A 23664-nucleotide genomic window follows, 5' to 3' on the forward strand; every position below is an offset into this window, starting at 1 on the left:
ACATGAGGGAAAATATACACAATCTGAGGCTAGGATGTCAGTCTTTAGCTAGAAGCAATTGCATCTTCTCCAAAACTCAATAAGTAGCCTGACTTCACTGAGGTTGTGTAATAATTGAGAGGAATGATGGAAATGGTAGAGGTGTCATCAGTGTCTGTGGAACCTGACTCAATGACTTTACATGGGGGAGCCTGGCATGGCTCTTTGGGAGAACCAGGAGACAGTGAGGTCTGCAGATGCTGGAGATCAGAGATGAGACACACACTCTCAACTCTTTGGGAAAACACTCTGTGTGAAAATACACAGGAGAGAGAAGAAAAGCTATTCATGGATATGTTCTAGCTACATACTAAGCTGAAGAACCTGAAACCAAAATTATATTTCCAGATAAATAACAAATACCAGGCCATGGTGTTAATGCATTGTGAATACAAGTGCCCATTCCCCGTTATAATTTTTCAGACTGCCCTAGCCAGATAACTTTCAAATAAAAAGCATTGCAAGGAAGACGTCCCAACTTACTCTCTTTTTAATGCATTCATTTATCTGTGAGGAGTGAGTGTCATTGGTAAGGTGGTGAGCATCGTCCTGAAGTGGAATAGTCTATTTGGTGAAAAACTTCCAGAATGCTATTAGGATTTGGATCAGCAACAGTGAAGGAATGGCCATATTTTGCCAAGACCTTAAGGGAACTTGCAGGTGGTAGTGTTCCCATGTCTCTGTTGCCTTTGCCCTTCCAAGTGGTGGGACGTTTAGAAGGTGCTACCAAAGGAGACTTTGTGAATTGCGGCAGTGCATCTAGTATATGGGACACATTGTAAAAGGGAGTTAACACCTGAAAGGGTTAACTGACATCACAAGATAGTTTCCACCCTTCAGGATATAAAGGACTGTTCATGGGAAGAGCTAACCAGCGTTACAGTTGTTCAGTTGTCTCTAAATTGTGTAACAGAATGTTTCAGTGAAAGTAATGCATACTTACTCTTAAAGATGAGCTGATTTCTCATAAGAGACCATATATTGTAAATGTAATACAGCTGGATAATGCATAGTATGTGTAAAGCTTTTCTGTTTATCCTTTATGTTTATTTTCTGTTTATCAAGATTGAGTTTATCTTTTGTTGAAGACTTTGTCATCATCCACCCTGACTTAGTATCAGTAGCTTAAATAGATAATATAAGAAGGATTGGTTGCATTGAATCTTCCCAACACATCCCAAATGGTTTTAACACACCATAATGTAAGATAGTGATTGGTGAAGATCTTACCCCATATAAGATGATAACAGTGGTGGGCATGGCCTAAATAAATCTTCAATTCCACAACAATCTGAGGCAAAGAAATGAGGAAAAATGCCAGTCAGAAACTATTTGTGTGCAAATTTTTAAATTTTCAGCAGCTTAACAACACACAATCCATCAGCTTCTGTAAAAGCAGCAGTCAGCAATTAAGAAAGCAACAGCACTGATAGCAGTACCAAGACTGCTTGTAAATAGCTATATACAGTTAAAACTACTGAAGAAGCATGTGTAGACCACTGTGAGTTTTATCAGTGCTACAACGAAAAAAATATGAATCATAAATGCAGGATACAGCTGTCAATATTGGACACCCCAAAGTGAATCAAGTCCCTTTGGGGAAGCATAAACATTATTTCATCAAAAAAATGATCATTGATGAAATGAAATAAAGAACTGAGGATGCTGGAAAAACTCAGCAGGTCGAGTGACATCTGTAAACATAAAGCAGAATTAAAGTTTCAATATAGGAGCAAATTACTGGTAATCTGGATTAAATTTAAAAATGCTGGAAATCGCAGATGGTCAGACAGCATCCATAGAGAGAAAGCAATCTAATGTTTCAAGTCTAGATGACCCTTCGTCAGAGCTCCGATAAACAGTCATGTAGACTTGAAACATTAGTTTGCTCTCTCTCCATGAATGCTGCCTGACCCGCTGGGGTCTCCAGCATTTGTTGTTTTCAGCTTAAGTATCAAGTTCAGTGACCCTTCTCTGGATTTGATTTAATACAACTGAAGTGATTGTACAAATTAAAACAGAGACAAATTTAAAATTTCTGCACTAGTTTTCAAGTAAATCATTCAAATAAGAGAAACAACTGCACTTATTTGCAATAACAATCGAGCAAAATATTATTCAGCCAAGAAGATTGAAAATCACAAGCCCTTCAAACATGGAACTAAGCTAGACTGTGTGGAAAAGACAATTAATATGATACAGAATCATTTCAGAATTACAAAAGCAGCCGAGAGTATAAAAAACAAGTGAGCATATTTCTTCACTGAATATGTTTTAAAACATCGGAATGTAAGAGAAGAGACAAATATTTTTAATAATATTTTAAGAGCGATCAACAATTAATCAGTATCAGTACCAATTAAATGTTGAACACAATAAGATTTAATAGAAGGATGCTGCTTCCAGGAGAACCTGTTGGCAACTTTATCAGTGATCTTTCTGCATTTTCAGAGTTTTACAATAGTTTTGGTTCACAACCAGAACTAACTGGAGATAGAATTGTCATCCAAACTTCTGTTTTATTTCCTTCAGATATGGTACAATTGATCTCAAAATGTGGTAGAAACTGAAGTCCAAAAATAGCACAAGAAAATTATATGGACTGAAAATCAACCTGGCCAAGAAGTTAATCAGACTTTACCAACTTTTCAGAGCAAGTGGAGCCCAACCTTTTCAGTAACATGGTACTTCAATGATACAAACAATTTGACACAGACCCGCTCTTTACGACGGCATTGATTGCCCATAAACATTACATTTACTCCTTACCTCCTTCCCGCCACCCAACCGTTTGAATATAATCTGAATTTTTCTGAGCTACCATCAGTTGTGAGGAAGGATCTCTGGATCCAAAATGTTAACTCTGATTTCTCTCCGCAGATGCTGCAAGACCCATTGGTAGAGGAATTGGTAGAGGAATTGAGTTCCGGAGTCCTGAGGTCATGTTGCAGTTGTATAAGACTCTGGTACGGCAGCATCTGGAGTATTGTGTGCAGTTTTGGTCGCCATACTATAGGAAGGATGTGGAGGCACTGGAACGGGTGCAGAGGAGGTTTACCAGGATGTTGCCTGGTATGGTAGGAAGATTGTATGAGGAAAGGCTGAGGCACTTGGGGCTGTTTTCATTGGAGAAAAGAGGTTTAGGGGTGACTTGATAGAGGTGTACAAGATGATTAGGGGTTTAGATAGGGTGGACCATGAGAACCTTTTTCCACGTACGGAGTCAGCTATTACGAGGGGGCATAGTTTTAAATTAAGGGGTGGTAGGTATAGGACATGTTAGGGGTAGATTCTTTACTCAGCGAGTCGTGAGTTCATGGAATGCCCTGCCAGTAATAGTGGTGGACTCTCCCTCTTTATGGGCATTTAAACGGGCATTGGATAGACATATGGAGGATAGTGGGCTAGTGTAGGTGAGGTGGGCTCGGATCGGCGCAACATTGAGGGCCAAAGGGCCTGTACTGCGCTGTATTTTTTCTATGTTTCGATGTTTTTCTATGACCCACTGAGCCTTTCCACAATTTCCATTTTTGTTTCTGATTGATAGCATCTGCAATTCTTTTGGGTTTTATTACATTCACTTGTTGTTACTTGACTTTCATTATTTTATCATTCTCATTCATTATGATTTTCATTACCTATTTAACAAATGTACTGTTTGAAGGGGCAAATACACTAAACACTGATAGATGAACACAAAATGTGTTGAAATCTTTGATGCTGGAAGTTAATGTTCCAGATGTGGAGTGAATAAAGTACCGCACAAGCAGAAACATTATCAAGCTTTATCATGCCAAAGCAACTTTTGTAAGAATGTGAAACATTTCCAAACAACGTGCAGAAATAAAAAAACAACCAAAGAAATCACAACTCTTATGCACACACCGTTTAACATTTTACATTAAATATCTTTGGGTGAAGACCCAGACTACTCTGACTAACCTTCATTAGAACACAAATGTTGGTGTCCTACCCATGGAAGATGTAAATAAACCTTTCCTCGGGGAAATCAGTGATTCATCTAAACCAGCTATGACATAGATCATATAGATCATCCAACTCATCTTAAAATTTAACATCAGAATCAGGTGTCTATTATCAGTAACCTACAATTCTCACTTCTGAGCATAGAAGCGTGTTTTGATTTTAAAATCTTGCAATATGTTGGAAATCCTCAATCAGCTGAGAAGCTAAGTATCAATTGTCATCATAATACAACTCAACAAGAAGAAGACATAGATTTCAGAAGAATATCCACTGAGCTTATGAGAAACAAAGACTATTTAAGATTAATTACATTGGTGTTCAACAATATTTCACAGCTAAGAGATGATACTGATTTCACATGTTTGGAAGTTTTATTCAAATACCTTCCAGTCACAGACAAATCTTCAAAATCTGATCATTGGCCATCTTTAACACCCCAGCTACCAGTAGTTAGTAGTAGGTTCTCAATGAGGTCAATTTAATTGTTTACAAGAAGTGGTACCAAAACAGCTCAGTCAGGTTTACATTTCATGAATGAACCTGATAACATGGCCTTATTGTTCAAACCATTACATGTTAGAATGGAAAGACCACTTGCAAGTCGACCTCATTACAAGATCAATAGCTGCAGATTATCTCTTTCAGAAACACAATTATCTTCTTTGGCACAATTTGAGGAAACTAAAGGTCTTCCAAGAGAACCAACTATTCAACAGTGATATCGATGCCAGAGAACAGGTATTGGGAACCTCAAAGATCCACCAAGGTTTTAGTGTGGCATCAGAAAGTTTCATCCTCAGGCAGCAGACTTCCAAATCAACCATCAGCCATTTAAAAAGGCAATGGGCATTTGTGGGAACAATATACCTACCTGATTTATTTGAAACAATTATGTAAAGAGATGGGAGAGATGTTGTAAAATCCAGGTAGATGTTAGTACTTGAAATGGTTAACTGACATCACAATATAAATTCCACCCATCAGGATATAAAGGAGTGTTCCCAGGAGGAGTTAACCAGGGAATCAACAACTGTGATTATAAAACTCTGCCAGACAATGAGCACAACACTATGGCCACAGCAGAGATAAGGCAAATGACCTGATAAACTATGGTTTCAGGAGAAAGTGAGGACTGGACTGCAGATGCAGATGCTGGAGATCAGAGCTGAACATGTGTTGCTGGAAAAGCGTAGCAGGTCAGGCAGCATCCAAGGAGCAGGAGAATCGATGTTTCGGGCATGAACCCTTATTCAGGAATGAAGAACTATAGTATTTGGGAGATAAGTACTTGCTGGAATACTAAGAATGCCCATTCTCTTCTTCGAATAGCATTATGGAATATTACATCCATTTGAGAGGACAGATACCTGAAAGATGGTGCCCACCCTCTGTATTGCACTGAGAAATGATTTGAACTCATGGTAACTCAGAGGTGAGAATACTTGATCTAGAGCTGACACCTGAGACTACAAGGGAAAACTTCATTTGTGTTACCTGAGGTTTTTCATGAATAGGAACAATTGGGTGTCTGTTCAATTATCAGACCCTCCTAGTGCCTCAAATGCATGTAAATGTAGTATCGTATATGTAAGGGAGGGTTAAAAATCACACAGCACCAGGCTATGGTCCAGCAGGTTTATTTGAAAACACAAGCTTTCAGAGCACCTGAAAAAGGAGCGATGTTCAGAAAGCTTGTGCTTTCAAATAAACCTGTTGAACTATAATCTGATGTCATGCAATTTTTGACCTTTTCCAACCCAGTCCAACACTGTCACCTCCACATCATGTGTAAAAGAGGTCTTTGGTTTATTTGGATAGAGTCAAACACTAATGTTTGTTTGTTTTCCTGATATGCCAATGTACAGAACCAATCTGCATTTGTGATTATGTATGTATACAAAGGTGTTTTTTATGAATGAAGTATATTTTGAAATTAGAAAAATATGAATATGAACAGTTGAATGGAGATTTGATTCCAGGCCAGGATTCCAGGCCGGCATGTCTGAGAGTCCATGCAAATCGCAGCACGTATTATATGGAAGACAGTCAGCACCGTTATTGATTCAACTGCTTATTAAGAAGAGTTTTGCTTTTAACTCCTTCCTATTTTACATATTTCTGGGCTGGACATAGTGAATGTCTGAAAATCTTTTCTCCCTTCCCAGGTCCTATTTTCTCACCTCCCAATGGTCAGCTTTCCAGGAAAGAAAAAGGAATGAGTAAAAGACATTCTGAAGCTCTCTTTGAAACACAGCAGCATTGACTGAGGGAGGTTTGTCACCAATCATCCAAAATCAAAACAGCATCTCCATCAAACTGAAGCGTGGTTTGAGGCCAGTCGCATGCATGGAGAGAACCAGCAGGAAAGAAAAGGAAGCAATTCCTGTACACTGCATCCACAGCACAGGACATCCTGCTCACAAAACCAAAGGTCTTTACAATATTTAAAAGGCATCTGGATAGGTACATGAATAGGAAGGGATATGGGCTAAATGTTGGCAAATGGGACTAGATTAATCAAAGATATCCAGTCAGCTTGGGCAAATTGAACCAACAGGAAATGACCTGACAAACTGAGGTTTTATTTGAGTCCATGCTGTATGACTCAATGTCTCTACGTATCTGTGGGTCAAGAATTGGTCAGCTCGCTCACATGCAAACCCATGGCAGAAACCTGGATTCTTACATCGGCATCATCTTCAGTCCAAGAGAAAATCGCTGCTGTTGAGTTGATGGAACCAATGGAGGTGGAGCTCAGTCTGCTCTCATACACATGGCAACTCTAGAACTGGACTCATCCCCGCCCAATCCTCACCTCACCCATTACCCCACCATATCAGGGAGCCTAGACCAACCTATTTACCAACTGAAATAATTCAATATAAATCAAAGAGAGAGCAGTGGACATCACAGTGACTGAGGATACATCCTCATTCCAGACAATGTTATTTTAATTCAGTAAGTTTCCATTCACCTTTGGTTACGTTCTGTTAACCATTAGTTTATATTTTTGTTACAGCCTAACCATTTTTCATCAATTTAATGTTTAAAACTGTAAAATGAAAAAAATAAAGCCAGTGCACTACATTCCTCATTTTCAAATAAAACCATTGTTAAACTATTTTAATTCAGTCACTCAACATTCATATCAAAATAAGATGTACATTCATTCAGGTCTAGGAGGTGACTAACTTTATAACCCGCCACTTTCTGTTCACGGTCTGCCTATCTGCAGTAATGAAGAACAAGCATATTGTAATACATTCAGTTCGTGTTGTCTACAATAATGGATGCAAGTATCAGATTCTTTAAACTTCATACTTTGATGAAAGACATAAAAGTATTTTGGATTGAATAAAATGTATTTGTCATGAACTCCATTCATATCACTGTGGTGAATTATCATGCAAAATTAATAACATTTTTCACTCTTATTGCATTTTAAAAATTCCTCAACTTTTGGATCCATTTCCAATCACGTCCAAACATGTTACATTTTGAATAATTCAAAGAATGTCAAGCAATGAATTTGTGTTTTGGAAATGCACAAATAAACATAACTACAGAAAGAAATTATATCTCAAAAATGAAACTGCAATAACTGTGACAGCAAAATCTTGGATATCAATATCTGTGATAGTTAGAGAATGATTTGAATTAACCAGCAGAAACAAACGATTAAACAGTCTGGATGAACAGGTTGCATGTGAAGTGACGAAAAAGCAGGAAAATGTTTTGTTTTACTTGGAGAGATGAAGGCTGTGTTTTCTGTCAAATCACAGCCTTAGAGATTCAGTCATACAGTAAACACAAAGCAAATACTTAATTCAATAGTTACATGGCATGGAGGAGACTAGTTTTACGTGTTATAATATTATAACAAAACCTGTGTGACGGGTTTACTGTGGGGTTTATTTTCTTCTCCAATGCAGCTGCCAGAACTGGAAAAGAAGCACAAACTAGATTTGCAAGTTATGAGCTAAGGGCGTTCTGTGCCATCCTGTTAGCTCTATGTATCCTGCGAGCTGCGTTTGGGTGATGTTGGTTCCTGGTGGAAAGTAAAAACTGAACAAGACTACATGAGATCCTTTCCAACAAGGGCTGTGCAGTGAGTGCGCGATATTTCTATTATTGTCAACAATTCATATCTGTTCTAGCTTTGAAGTGTTGTTTTTTTTAAAGAATTGGGTCGCTTGGAATATCTGTGCACTGCGTTGCTGCTCGTTTTACCGTGACGGTGCAAATAGCTTTCGAGTATTTGTCAGTTCCTTATCACCATTTTAAGTTCCGTTTGTAGTTGAACGCATACTTAGAAGTGCATTTCAGTTTTTGATATGATATTCAAGTCGATTAATATAAGGCATTAATTTACACTTGGTTAGTTTGAGACAACTTCATGTTTAACAATGATGTCACGTGTGGCATTGAGCAACAAGAAACTTTTTGTTTCTAAAATACTTCCCAATATTAATTCATTATATATTAGAGTCAACAGGCATGTTTCATCTTGTCATAAAAAAAATCTCAGTTTCTTTTCAACGTTGGTTTAATCGACATTTGCATGTAGCTTATGAGACGGATATCAAAATTAACAACAAGCATGGATTTAACGCCTTTTTTTTTAATGCAGAGATAAGTTTTAATTGCATTGTTCTGGGGGAGAATTGAAAAGCGCAACGACAACTCTGGGAAGGGCACGAAGATCAGAATTGTATCAGTACAACGTGTCCAGGAATGTTAACGTTGGATGTCAACTTCATCTCGGTTTTAGTATCCACCTTCTCCCCGCCCTTCCATAACTCCAGACTGACACTTTGTGTGATGCCTGATCAATGTGGGTGGGGAGTTTTCTTTCGTACGTCTATTTGCTGGACCTTGAGTTATACAATTACCCGAGCATTTGTTTCTCAGCAGTGTGATAGTAATTACCCAGGCCCTTTGGCCTCGCCGTGCTGATTATTGTTTGAGAAAAACAAACGATTTGAACAAGCAAACTTGGCAGTTCCGTACAGTGGCGAGACAGAACTTGGTGGAGGGGGTTTTAGAATACTGCTAATAGTCGGATAACATGTGCCATTCATGAAGTAAAAGAATTGGTAACTGCAAGGAATGTTCCAGATTAAGGCCATTTTGATTTGAAGTTAATTTCTTTCCGAGTGCTTAACAACAATTATTGGCATTTATGTAGCACCTTTAACTTGGCAAAAAAAAACCCAAAAAATTTGGCTGGAGACGAGTCTGACAAAACTTAATACCAAACCACCTAAGGTGATATTCAGACAGGTTGGTCAAAGTGATAGCTTTTAAGGTAAAACAAAGAATTGCAGATGTCAGAGATCTGAAGCAAAAACAGACATTGCTGGAGAAATGCAGTAGGTGTAGTGGCAGCACCTGTGGGGAGAAAGGAGAGTTAACATTTTGAGTTCTGATGAAGAGTCACTGGACTTGAAATGTTAATTCTTGCTTTCTTTCTGCAGATACTGCCGGACCTCCAGCAGTTTCTGCTCTTGCTTGTGGTTGGTTTTAAGGATTGACCCAAACAACAAGGAGCGAGGTGGCAAGGTAAAGAGGCTGAGCTGAAGAATTCCAGAGTTGGAGGTATGGCAGCAACAGCAGAATCATGGGGCAAAGGGAATCAGCAAGCATTACAACATTAAATTATAAATTCACTTGCATTTGATCAGGACAACATCTACAAGAATTGTTGGTCTTGTGTACGATGTGATAATTAAAAAGACAAGATTTTACATTAAGTGGTTAAATGAAGAAAAAAAAATTCAATTAAGAAAATAAGTGGAAGCAATGTTGTCACTCAGAGTTAAAAATCACACAACATCAGGTTATAGTCCAACAGGTTTAATTGGAAGCACACTAGCTTTCGAAGCAACCCTCCAATTAAACCTGTTGGACTATAACCTGGTGTTGTGTGATTTTTAACTTTGTACACCCCAGTCCAACACCGGCTTCTCCAAATCATCACTCAGAAAGAATTCAAGTGAAAGACCAGATAGAAATATTTTAACATAAACATAAGACAATTATTAAATTAGGCCTTAGAGATTGAATATAGATAAGTGATGTGATATCGACTGAAAATTATAAATAGATGCCACATGGTCTGTTCCTAACACCTACTGCCTGGGAACAAGACAACACTATTTATCCCCTTGTAACTGTTTAGCCATTTAAAGTGGTCATGACTGATCTGTATTGTAACTCCAAATATCCATCATTATCACATATCCCTTAACATCCAAAAGTTGTGAAAGATAGCAATATGAATATTCAATAAATGCTGAACTGAACCCCACTTTCAATAATTTAAATTGACTCTTCATGTAATGTCTGTTTAGTGTTCTGAACTCCCTTGTAATATGCCTCAGGAAATTTTGCTTTAAATATAGATTTGTTATTGATTAATTTATGAATGTATTAAATTGAGCTTTCTCCCAGTTTTTGAAACTCAATCATAAATTTTCAGTTTTCCATAACTGGAAATTGGGTGTAGTTGCATCCTGGAAAGAGCACCACATTAGTAACAATAGTATTTTACCACACTCCACCAGCTATTGCATAAGGAGCCGACTGTACTTTAATTGGCCTATTCCTTAAATTGGTAAAGGTGACATTGATATATCATTGGCATTCCTAACAGTCTAATTTGTTTACGATAAGTACACGGAAACACATTTAAAAATCAGGACAAGTAGCCAACTCCACAGAAACACCAGGACTCTGAATGACTCCTTCAGAAGGAGAACTTCAATTTGACCTGCTTGAAAGGACAAGAAATTATAATGGGAAAGCATGTCCTCTGCTGTACTGACCAACAGCAAATCCTCTGAGAGCAAACACTGTTTGTTTTTGCATTTTCAGTCCCCAGGGTAGATAACAGCAGGTAGTAAATTGATTCTGAGAGGATGTAGATCTAGTTGGGAGTGACTCAAGGTCAATACTGAGAATCCCATCTACTTCTTGCATCATTCACCCATCTTCAAAGTGCTGGACCTGTGTAAGTTGAACATAGAACGTAGAACAGTATAGTACACGATGTTGACCAAACATAATACCAAGTTAAAATTGATCCCTTCTGTCTGCCTATGGTCCATATCCTTCCATTCCTTGCTTATTCATGTGCTTATTTAAAAGGCCCTTAAATGTCCCTATCATATCTGCCTGCATCACTACACCTGTCAGCATGTTCCAGGCACCAACTACCCTCTATGTGCCCCTCACATTGCGTTTGAATTTTCCCTCTCTTAACTTAACAGCATGTCCCTAGTACAGCAAGCAGAAGAGATGACCTTTGTAACCCTCCTTTACTGAATCAGGCTAATCTCATATCAACAAGACGGCGCTTGGTGGAGATTTGAAGTAAGACAGCAAGTGTTGGAAAAACTCAGCAGGTCTGGCAGCAACTGTGAAGTAAGAAATATAGTTAATGCTTTGAGTCAGATATAGTCTTTGTTCAGAACTGAGGAGAGGTGGAAGTGTGATAGGCTTTTGCTGTTGAGGTGAAGGGACGGAGCAAGTGGAAAAGAAGGTCACGTCAGGGACAGGTTGGAAGGCAAGGGAAGTTACACATCAATATTATCATAAAGGGAAAAGTGTGTGGTAATAGTTATAGAGACATGACAAAGCATAAATCCACAGTAGCTGTTAATAGTAGAATAAAAGTCAGTCCTAAATGAAAGCAAAAACGTGAAAAATAAGATTCAGACAGTGGTGAGATGCCGGGGGTGGGGGGTTGTAGGGGTGGGGGGGAGGGGGTTGAAATATCTAAATACAGGACAGGGTTCATGAGCTGGAGTTGTTGAACTCAATGTTGAGTCTGGAAGGTTATAATGTACCTGAGCAGCAACTAAGTCACCATTCCTCCAGCTGCACTGAAACACTGCAGCAGACTAAACCCAGAAATGTGAAGATGAGAGCAGAGCAAGAGATTGAAATGATAAGAAAGTTGGCTTCTTGGTTGCAGAGTCAGCTGAGGTATTCCACAAAATGGCCACCCACTCCGCAAGATATCAGCAGTAAATGACAGGGTAGATAAACCATTTCAATTGGTTGGGAAGTCTAGAACTGAGGAGAATAGTCTGAGAATTAGGACCAGACCATTCAGGAGATACATTGGGAAACATTTCTATTCATGAAGGGTGGTAGACGTTTGGAACTCTGTTCCTCAAATGACAGTGGCAGCAAGATCAGTTGCTAATTTTAAATATGAAGTAGGCAAATACTTGTTAAGCAATGGCCTATTGAGACTATCACTAGACAATTGATCCAGGTCATGTTCTAGGTCTTGGGTTCAAATCCCATCATGGCAAATGGAATTAAGAATGTGACGATGACATGGAACTACTGTCAGTTGTTGGGGGGACAAAAAACTAATATCCTTTCGGGAAGGAAACTCCTGCCCTGGACTACATGAGACTTCAGACACACAGCAATAAGTTATAGTACTCTTTAAACCCCTTTGGGCTGGGCAATAATGCTGGCCTATCCAATAATGCCTTCTTCCAATGAATAAAATAACGTTTACAAAAAAGTAGAAATCCACAGGATCCACATCCTTAACAAATTCCTCATAAGACCAACCTTTAAATTGCAATCCTTTGATTCAAAAAATTCTTCGGCTTTTATCTCGACCAGAATTAATTAATCTACAGTGTGGTATATGTGGATTCTGGCTATCTGCAAACAGATATGAAAGTAATTTGCTACTTCTTGGAAAGGTAACAGATATAATACTGATTATGTTGTAGTGGACTCATGTCTGATCCATTGAGTATTTCATGAAGTGTGTCGTTTTGAGATAATGGTTGTCTGCTATTTTGTATGGACAAGATTTAATCTACTGTTAGAAGTGGGGCTGATTTACTTATGAAATAGTTTAAGTTTAATTCTCTAAATATAATGTTCTATTATTGTTGTTTTATGCTGCCAATGTTTTGTGACACATTCAATGTATCTTTCAAACTCAAACCTGATTCCAAATCTAAAATTGGAATCCAATCGAAAACTCATGCTCACATTTCATGTCTACGTTCAAAGAACTGCTCCAATGTCATAAAGTTACAAAACATGCTTTTACCATAAGATCATAAAGCATAGGAGCAGACATGGGCTATTTGGCCCATCAAGTCTGCTGGACCAGTAATGCCATGATTCTTTAAACGAGCAGGGTGCAAACTAAGGGAAAATGGCATACATTTTCAGTTTCACCGCCTGATTCATAATCTGTAAGGATGAATTGCTCAAAATGGAGTAAAAATGTGGGACAATTGGGGCTAGAGACTTGCAACAGGGATAGGCATTCTCCTCTGCTCAATTGCCCTCCAGCTTGTGAAATATTTCCACATAAAGGAAGAGGTCAAATTTCAGTTTGTGATCCAGGTTCTGGAACAGTTTGACTTGGAGCAAGACTATCTCAAATCAGTGCTCAAATTGCATGGAACGACAGGTCAAATTGCCTCTGAAAGTGGCCAAAATCACCCAGGAAAAGTGAAACATCAGTGTAGCCAATCAGAAAAGGGTTGCCACAGCATGTGGCTCTCAGACATTCTGAAAGAAGCTGTTCCTCCAATCCCCCGTGTTTGCTGCTGGTAGATTCACTGATGAAACTACCACCAGCAGCAGTGGGGAGGGAGGGAAACAACCTGTGACTGAAGGAGGGACAACTGAGCAACAAGAGTAATAGGCCACGGAGACAGCCAGTGTGTTGGTCAAGGCCAGAGAGGAGATTGATTCTGCCAGATGAGGTTATAAGGGAGAGCGAGTGCTAGGAGATGTTGGGGGTGTGGGGGTGTCTGCCAGGTGAGGTTGTAGAGGAGAGCAGTCTGTCAGGTGAGACCAGAGGGCAGAGCCAGTCTTCTGGCCAAGGCCAGAGGATTAAAAGTACATTTACTATGTGAGGCCAGGGGTGTAAAGCACCCCAGGCCTGAGGACAGAATGAATTTGCCAGGCGTCGCCAGGGAGTGAGCAAGTCTGTCAGAAAGGGCTTGAAGGAGGAGTGTCTGTAAAAGAGGGAGTGAGATGCGAGCTGCAAAATAGAGCTTATCAACAATGGATTACCTCGCAAACTTGGATCCAGGACAACATGAAGCCAAAGGTAATGAACTCCTTCATAATTAATGTGCTTGTTATGAAGTGTGTATTATTGAAAAAAAACGTTTCAAACTAATGGCTGTTGCCTTACGTCGATTTAAGTTCTCCTCTACCTATGAAACGTAAGCTCAGTTTATATGTTACAGCATTCAGCAGATTGATCACTGTTGAGAATATAGATTAATTTTTTTTAGATTACTTACAGTGTGGAAACAAGCCTTTCGGCCCAACAAGTCCACACCAACCCGCCGAAGCGCAACCCACCCATTCCCCTACACTTACCCCTTTACCTAACACTACGGGCAATTTAGCATGGTCAATTCACCTAACCTGCACATCTTTGGACTGTGGGAGGAAACCGGAGCACCCGGAGGAAACCCACGCAGACACGGGGAGAATGTGCAAACTCCACACAGTCACCTGAGTCAGGAATTGAACCCGGGTCTCTGGCGCTGTGAGGCAGCAGTGCTAACCACTGTGCCACCGTGCCGCCCCTTTATTAACTCTGATTTCCTCTCCACAGATGCTGCCAGACCTGCTGAGCGTCTCCAGCAATTTTTGCTTTCGACCTTAATGGCGACCTCAGCCAGTGCAGGAATTGAACCCATGCTATTAGTATCACACTACCTTACAAACCAGCCATCCAGCCAACTGAGCTAAATTCATTCCCTAATTTGTCTGCTTCTACAAGATATCTGACTGCATCTCACCTCATGAAGGAGTTGATTATAGGCATGATATGAAGGTGCCCATGTTGGACTGGGGTTGACAAAGTCAGAAGTCCCAAAGGGCAGCACTCCGAAAGCTTGTGTGATTTCAAGTAAACCTATTGGACTATAACCTGTGTGACTGCTGACAATTAAGGAGTTAATGAGAATGAAAAAGGAGCCCCTGAAATCAATGGTCCCAGAAATCAAAAAGTAGTCCATGAAAAATCACAAGAAGAGCCCCAGAACAGGAAGCGGCTGAATGCATGCAGTATTTTGGCCAAGTGTCATTTCCATTGAGTTTCATGGAGGGTTTTTAGTGGGGTTTCTCATACTATCATCCTAAACTCACCTATGAACCACCTACCTTGCAATGTAGGAGAAGTTCAATGACCTTCTCCACTATGTCATTTTCTCTCTCCTGCCCCACACACTCTCTCTCTCTCACTGAGACTGCATCCATTTATCACCAAGGTTCATGCTCTACCCCTCTCGCTATTGCATGCAGCATCAGCCTCACTTGTCACTCACCCAAACCATGACATTGCTCCCACTGCGTGGCCTCGGTGCCTCCTACTCACTCATTCACTGAGACTGCTTGGCACTTTTTCTCCTCCTGCACCAACGCTAACTGCTGTGCCACCCAGTGTCATCTCTCTCAATCTTTCCCTTTGGAGCAAGTGGTCCTAATAAGGGCAGAAAGAGGCAAGATGGGAAGTGGGGTGTTTCACCCCATATGAGGAGTGGGACCTGATCCCCAATCACTGCAAGTGACTTGCTGACTGTACCCAAGTCCCTGGACTCATATCAGAGACTATTCATAAACCTGATTGATGGATAGTCTCCCTTGATCAGACTGAGCACTCTTCCCCTCTGACTTTGAGATGTGGACATTTGGTTGAAGCACATGCAGTGTTTTTGCCACATCAATGACTGGCACATGATGCAGGTGTAACACTAACGTAGTATGGTGACACTAGTACATGCTGACTAGTATATAAGCTGTCTGGCTTTTGTGTCTGTATTAAAAAGGCAACGCAAGGTAGAGATGCTGCAAGCATCAGGTAGTCACAAAGTGAGTGAGTGTAAAGAGAGTGAGTGAGCAGGCCTGTCCAATGCAGGGTTCCTGTTCAAACAATCCTTGCAGCAGCATTGTAATGAGAAATGCTAATCTACTCCAATGTGTAGCATCAAAGTGGATTGGAAATGATTGGTGGGGAAAGGTTGGCATGTATCAATGCCAAGATCCTTGTATATGGGATGCACACTGCCCATGGGTGCTGTGTGATGCAGGGTATCCAAGATGGAAGTCCAGACAAGCATGCGCTGAGCTGGAGTTGCTTGGTATCCAATCCAATTTTCATGTTGAGAACTTTTGGCGGCTAATTTCTATCCAGCAGGTGGTAGAATGGGAAGCTGCATGCTAATGAGGTGAGATTCGATGAGAACAAGCAATATTCCCTGTTAATTATTATCTCCCAGCCCCCAAGCAAGAATCTTGTCACGACACCCAGAACTCTGTTGGAAAACACAACTTGCTGTTTCCAACGTTGCAAAACGCCTCAGTGGAGTTTTCACAGGATTCTCCCATGTTGCTCAGGACCTTACAAAATTCTGCCCATTATTTTCTCACCATTGTCAATATAGTTAATAATCACCTGACATCACGCTATAGTCCAACAGGTTTATTTGGAAGTACAAGCTGGCTACCTGACAGAGAAGCAACACTCTGAAAGCTTGTAATTCCAAACAAACCTGTTGGACTATAACCTGATGTGGTGTAACTTTTAACTTTGTCCACCCCAGTCCAACACCAGCACCTCCACATCATTGTCAATAGTTAAAAGAGTTTCACAGCGAGGACTACAGATGAATTTCCTTAAACATTTTCATTCTATCTTGAGTCAAGGCATTATATTTCAGTGAAAATAAACATCAAAATCTTTGTATCATTTTAGTGGAATACAAGAATTTGGACTTCCTCTATAAATGTCTAACACATGAGCTGCTTGAGGTCACGTCATCCTTTCTTTGTCTATTGCCTGTTAGAAGAAAGATTTTCCTATCTAATAAAATATTGTAAATCATGGTGGTAAAGTGCATAATAAAATATGATTGAGATTACACTACCACATATAAATACCCATTGGGGCTCGAGTTATGAATACACACCCATGCAATATTGGCTTTTGAAGAACTTTACACAGCTTACCTTTGGAATTTATCAATCTTGTAATTGCTAAGTACTCCCACATGACAGGTAAAAGCATGTTTCACAACCTTTTGAGACCACAGGTCTCTGTTCAAATGGTGTAATTCTCACTTCCTCATGCCAGTGTTTAATTTTGATTGTGTACAATCAATTTGTTTTTGGAAAAGGCGGGATTCTAAGCAAAGGGTGAATTTTACATGAGCGTCAGAATTGCCAGTGTTCCAGCTATTTCAGAAAGTTTCAGCAGCAGAACTGCGTGAACAGACATGTATCCATGCAATTTGGTGAAATAATGGTGTCACTCATCAGAAGCCAGTTGCTAAATCTGACTTGAACTCATACTTATGGAAACGGGTCATGAAGTGAGTAGCTCAATTGCCTGGACAGGATGTAGCTCATTACAGACTCTTTAGCATCCCCAGAAACCTTTCTGCATTAAAACTATGAATGAGGTGCTTTGAAAAGTAAAAATGCAAATTAAAAATGTTTGGATCGATGGATCCTTGGCAGCAAGGATTAGAAGCTGGCTGAAAGTTTGGAAATAGAGGAAAAGTACAGATGGGCATTTCTTACGTTAGAGATGGGTGGAAATGAGAAGAGTTAATGTTTCAAGTCCTGTGACGTTTCGTCGCTTTCTTCCCACAGATGCTGCCAGATCTGCAGAGTTTCTCCAGCATTTTCTGATTTTGTTTCAGATCTCCAGCATTCACAGTGTTTGCTTTATAAAAATGTGAATTGGCATTGGTTAAGGGATAGTTATTTGCCAGGACACGAGGTTGAAAGCCCCTATTCTGGTACAAAAGGATTTTCTAGGCTTCACGTCCACCTGAGAGAATAGGCAAGGCCTCAGTTTAACTCTGATCTTCTTAGCCTTTCCTGTAGTCTTACCCCTGGTGTCTTCCCTTCATTCCGTCATAAGTGCTTGTTCTGTTTGTATAATGACATGTCGTGATAGCATTCCTGCCACATTTTTAGAAGCTTGTGGATTCAGTTCAGTACAGAATGAGCACTATATTGTCATAGGTTACTGTCTTTTGTCAGAATCACCTGAATTTTTAAACAGAATTCCATTCACTTAATTGCTGATGCATTATCAAAAGCCATAAGATTTTCCACTACTTTAATACTCTACTGTCCTTGCTCTGACCTTGATAAAAGGCTACTCTAGTGGATGACTTATGCCCATTCCACCTTCATTATGCAGCGAAAAGGCATTATGATGCATATATGCCGATTCATATCATCTAGGAGACACCATAGATATTCTGAAAATGGCTCCCTATTGTCCTTGTAGACTAGTGAAAGTATTGCTGTACACACCACTCATATTGACCACAAAAGTAGGAGAACATTTGAAAAGGTAGAGAATCCAATAATGAGCATTTAATAATCATTTGAATAGCAACAGGAACAAGAGGAAAAGACCGAAGGAGACAGATTGGCCAAAGTTTGCTGAACACCAGCACCTACAGCTAATAAATAAAGATGAAGGTCATATATTGTAACATTTTTAACTCTTGTCATAACATTAATATATCAGCTTCTCTGAATCCTTGACTCTATTTGCAAACTGGAGCACCACAAGCCCACTTCTTGTTTTTCTTTAAATTAAAGCCTCCATGTACCCTGAAGCTCAAGACCTAATCAAATAAATACTTTCAAGTCACAGTTGCAAAATACAACTGTGCTTCTGCTGGTTCTTCATTTTGTGGCTTTGAGATTCTCCAATCTGTCTGAGCACCGGAACCATTTTCAACATTCAATATTGTGATGTGTGCCATCATCTTGGGAGACTTCACTTTATGAAGGAGCAGCACTCCAAAAGCTTGTGATCTCAGATAAACCTGTTGGACTATAACATTATGTCATGTGACTTCTGACATCATCCTGGGAGAGACAAAGGCCTTATTTTGCTTTCTGCCCCTTGTTCGTGGCAGTCTCAAGGAAATCATGGCATTTTTGTAGGACAAACCAGGGGAGAACTTACACAATTAATGTTAGGGGTCTGGGGAATGTTGTTGAATAGAGAGACCCAGGGGTGCAGGTACATAGTTCTTTGAAAGTGGCATTACAGGTAGACAGAGTGGTGAAGAAGGCAATTGACACGCTTACCTTTACTGGTTAGAGCGTTGAGTACAGGAGTTGGGATGTCATGTTACAGATGTATAAAACATTGATTAGGCCACATTTGAGGCGCTGCATACAATTCTGGTCCCTCTGCTATAGGAAGGATAAACTGGAAAGCTTACAAAAATAATTTTCAAGCAAGTTACTGAGACTGGAAGATTTAGTTCCAAGGAGAGACTGGATTGGCTGGGACTCTTTTCCCTGGAGTCTAGGAGGCTGATGGCTGACCTTACAGAGGTTTATAAAATAATGAGGGGCATAGATAAGGTGAATAGCCAAGGTCTTTTCCACAGGGTAAGGGAGTCCAAAACTAGAGGGCACAGATTTAAGGTGAGGCAGAAAAATTTGAAAGGAACCTCAGGGGCAACCTTTTCACACAGAGGGTAGTGTACATATGGAATGAACTGTTGGAGGAAGTGGTAGAGGCAAGTACAAGTACAACATTGAAAAGACATTTTGACAAGTACATGAATAGGAAAGGTTTACAGGGATTTGTGCCAAATGCAAGCAAATGGGACTTGTTCAGTTTAGGAAACTGGTCGGCATGAATGCGTTGGGCTGAAGGGCCTGTTTCCATGCTGTATGACTCAATGACTCAAGTCATTGAAGAGACATCTGTCCATTCGGCTTGGCTACTTGAACCTTCCCAAGTTTAATCACTGTACTTTGGTGATAATGCTTTCAATTGCCTAGTCTGGAATCTCCATCCTAAACCTCTTTACTTCAATCTCACTTTTCCCTTTAAAATGTTCCTGTTTGATCAAGCTTTTGGCTATGTGCTTTAATATTGCCTGCTGTGGCTCAGTCTCCAATTTTGCTTTGTGACACTCAGTGTGGTATTTCACTAAATTAAAGGTGCTACATAAATATAACTTGTCAAAATAAATCTGTGAACAATTTAGGTTAGCTCAACTTCCCTTCATTCCCTGAGTCAATCTATTTTTATATGTAACAAACTCTTAGCTTCTGTGTGTATTCTACAACTGCCATGTGTTCAGGTGAGGATTCCAGGTTTAAAAAAAAGCATCCAGATCTTCAATAGGTCAACGCATTGAAAGTGGCAAAGTCCATTCATTGCACAATCCCACACTACTTTTATCAGTGTTTCACACATCAATTAAAAGTGTTAGTTCCGACTGTGTCGAGATTCAGCATATGCCTTAAAATATGGATTAAATATTATTTTAAACTCAAAGAAGTGTATAATTAATGCCCTGATAGTCAGATTGAATGACGAGTAAGAACTATCTTTAGTGAGCAGGAAACCGCATTTAAATAGGATTGCTATCTCGCCAACGATATACAACTTAGGAGTAGGATATTCTCATATCTCTGCCCAAAGGAAGTTTTGGTGGAATCTGCATGTTGACTGCAGCTACATCTGGAAGGTGTGGATAAATGGATAATTTGTTGCTGTCTGATGTAAAATAATTGCAATTATTTGTTTGCAGTACTTTTTGTTCTTAATTGGTAATACATTTGCTGGAATAATATCTTTGGTCGGCATAAAATGAGAGATGTAAGTAATTTATTCTTAAAGAAGACAATGGCAGAAATGTACTTCAAACTGTAAACTTTATTCACTCATTTCCATTCACAGAAAATCAGGTAAAACCTGTTTATCTCTGTGCCCCCTAATTTATACCTGATATGTGGAACAGGTGTTGGGAGAGGGAAGGGCAAGAATGCTGTTTATTTTACAAAGTTTCTCTGTTTTTAACTTTTGAGTTCCAGAATTTGCAGCTTTCTTTCTTGTTATCACAATCTATCCCAGCAAAGCAAATGGCACAACATACCAAATGTCAGAGATATACCAACAGAGTTTTAGCTATTATACAAATCAGAATTTTAAATTGGTCTGGCTTTTTTGTGGCATTGTTAACCTGAGTTCAAAGGTTGGCTTAACAAAGTATTCACAGTGAGGCTTTTTTAAGTCTCAAGCTCCATCAAAGGTTTGGCCATATCTTCTGTGAGAAAACTGGTTAAGGAACACTTCCTGCAAGTATAGGGTCATAGGTCATACAGCACAGAAACAGACTCTTCGGTCCAACCAGTAATCCCAAACTAAACTAATCCCACCTGCCTGCACCTGGTCCATACTCCTCCAAACCTTTCCTATTTATGTACATACCCAAATGTCTTTCATATGTTCTAACTGTACCCACATCCACCACTTTCTAGGAAGTTCATTCCACATGTGAACCTCCTCTGTGTAAAAAAATTGCCCCTCATCTTTTTTAAATCTGTCTCCCCTCCCCTTAAAAATATGCCCAAGGCCCATCCTAGGAAAAAGATAACTATAATTGACTGAATCTGTACCTCTCATTATTTTATAAACTTCTGTATGGTTGCCTCTCAATCTCCTACATTGAATAAAAAGAAAGTCCCAGCCTCCCCAGCCTTTCTTTATAACTGAAACCTTCCATACCTGGCAACATCCTGGTAAATCTCTTCTGAACCTTTTTCAGCTTAGTAGCATCCTTCCTCTTGCTGCTCGGCAAGGTGAACAATATCAGTGACTGAGTTATTACCACATTTGTATCAAATAGATATTGAGATGGAAAAGGTAGAAAATAACAAATAAATGTTCTTGCATTGTGGACTTCTAATTCAATGGGCAAAAATGCTATGGTGCAGAAAAGGTTTTGCTTATGATTAGGGAAAAGCAATAGTCTATTTTTGTGCTTCAGAACAATACAGTCTACTCACCCATTGTACTCTATGCTACCTTCTCCCCACCCCCACCCTCCTCTAGCTTATCTCTCCACACTTCAGGCTCACTGCCTTTATTCCTGATGAAGGGCTTTTGCCCGAAATGTCGATTTCGCTGTTCCTTAGATGCTGCCTGAACTGTGAGGCAGCACTGCTAACCACTGAGCCACCGTGCTATCAAACTCTGAGGAGAGGAATGGATTAGTGGTGCTGGATGAGCACAGCAGTTCAGGCATCATCGAAGGAGTAGCGAAATCGACGTTTCGGGCAAAAGCCCTTCATCAGGAATAAAGGCAGAGACCCTTCTGGCTCTCTGCCTTTATTCCTGATGAAGCGCGTTTGCCCGAAACGTCAATTTCGCTACTCCTTGGATGCTGCCTGAACTGCTGTGCTCATCCAGCACCACTAATCCAGAATCTGGTTTCCAACATCTGCAGTCATTGTTTTTACCTCCTTGATCATGATTCTCCCAGGGATTGACACCTGGGTTTGTGTAGAATGGCTTCATCATTCAACTTTGTTTTCTGGTGGATCTTCATTTCAGCTTGTTTAGCTGAAAGTTATATCTGGAGAATTTGCTACCATAATTCTCTTTCCAGATAGGATCTACAGGGCTTGGTTGGTCCACTGAATAGGCTGGGGCTGTTTTCCCTGGAGTGTCGGAGGCTGAGGGGTGACCTTGTAGAGATCTATAAAATCATGAGGGACATGGATAGGATAAATGTACAAGGTATTTTCCCCGGTGTAGGAGAGTCCAAAACTTGACAGCATAGGTTTAGGGTGAGAGGGGAAAAATTTAAAAAGGACTGAAGGGGCAACATTTTCACGCGGAGGGTGGTGTGTGTATGGAATGAGTTGCCAGAGGAAGTGGTGGAGGCTGGTACAATTACAATATTTTAAAGGTATCTGGATGGGTATATGAATAGGAAGGGTTTGGGGAGATATGGGCCAAGTTCTGGCAAATGGGTCTAGATTAATATGGGATATCTAGTCGGCATAGAAGAGTTGGATCAAAGGGTCTGTTTCTGTAACAGTGATACATCCCTATGACTGTATGACTCTAGTGTGGCAGTGATAAATCATTTGGCAGTCTAACAAAAATAAGCTTTTGTCTTAAACAAGATATAATTCATTACATGATATTGATATTCCTATATCAAATGGACTACACCAGTTTTAGAAGGAACTAACACTATCATTTTAGATTACCTACAGTGTGGAAACAGGCCATTTGGCACAACACGTCAAAACCGACCCTCTGAAGAGTAACCCACACAGTCCCAATCCCCTACTCTATATTTTTCTTGATTAATGATCTTCTCAAGAGCAACTAGGGATGGGTGATATACACTGATCCAACCAGCACAACCCATGTACCATGTATGAATAAGAAAATGCAACCAGTCTGCAATACTTTGTTACTAAGATTATGAACGAGACCTTGATGTCTTATCCTTTCAGGACCCAAAGCTGTTCTCCCACACATCCATATGACATCATCATATTGGGTGCTGATGAATGCACGCCTCATCATTGACCCTTTCAGAGCCTAATGTTTTTGTATGACAACACCTCCAAGCTAATCTTATTATCGGTATTTATTCATTTGTGTTTATAATTACAATTACCACCATGCCATCTTCCTTAAGTCTCAGGCATCACAAATTGAGTCAGGAAGTAGTTTGTGGTATTCAGTTAGAACCCATTCTCTTCAGGATTAGAAATCTGGTAGGTTTCTGGGTTGATGGCTGCTGACCTTGATTTTTTTCTTGACAC

General features: G+C 39.9%; 1 protein-coding gene across 3 annotated transcripts in view; it reads left to right on the forward strand.

The window, feature by feature from the left end:
• The first annotated feature begins 7867 nt into the window (after positions 1-7867).
• rbbp8l (retinoblastoma binding protein 8-like) overlaps positions 7868-23664 on the forward strand; it is a 127025-nt gene continuing 111228 nt past the window's right edge. Inside the window, exon 1 of one of the 3 annotated variants that reach the window (XM_060836106.1) lies at positions 7868-8134. The gene's annotated coding sequence lies outside the window, so the exon portion shown is untranslated. The remainder of the gene's footprint in view (positions 8135-23664) is intronic. The other 2 variants (XM_060836105.1, XM_060836107.1) reach the window with 2 other exon arrangements.

This window comes from Hemiscyllium ocellatum, chromosome 15 (assembly GCF_020745735.1).
Source record: "Hemiscyllium ocellatum isolate sHemOce1 chromosome 15, sHemOce1.pat.X.cur, whole genome shotgun sequence".
NCBI classification, from domain to species: domain Eukaryota; kingdom Metazoa; phylum Chordata; class Chondrichthyes; order Orectolobiformes; family Hemiscylliidae; genus Hemiscyllium; species Hemiscyllium ocellatum.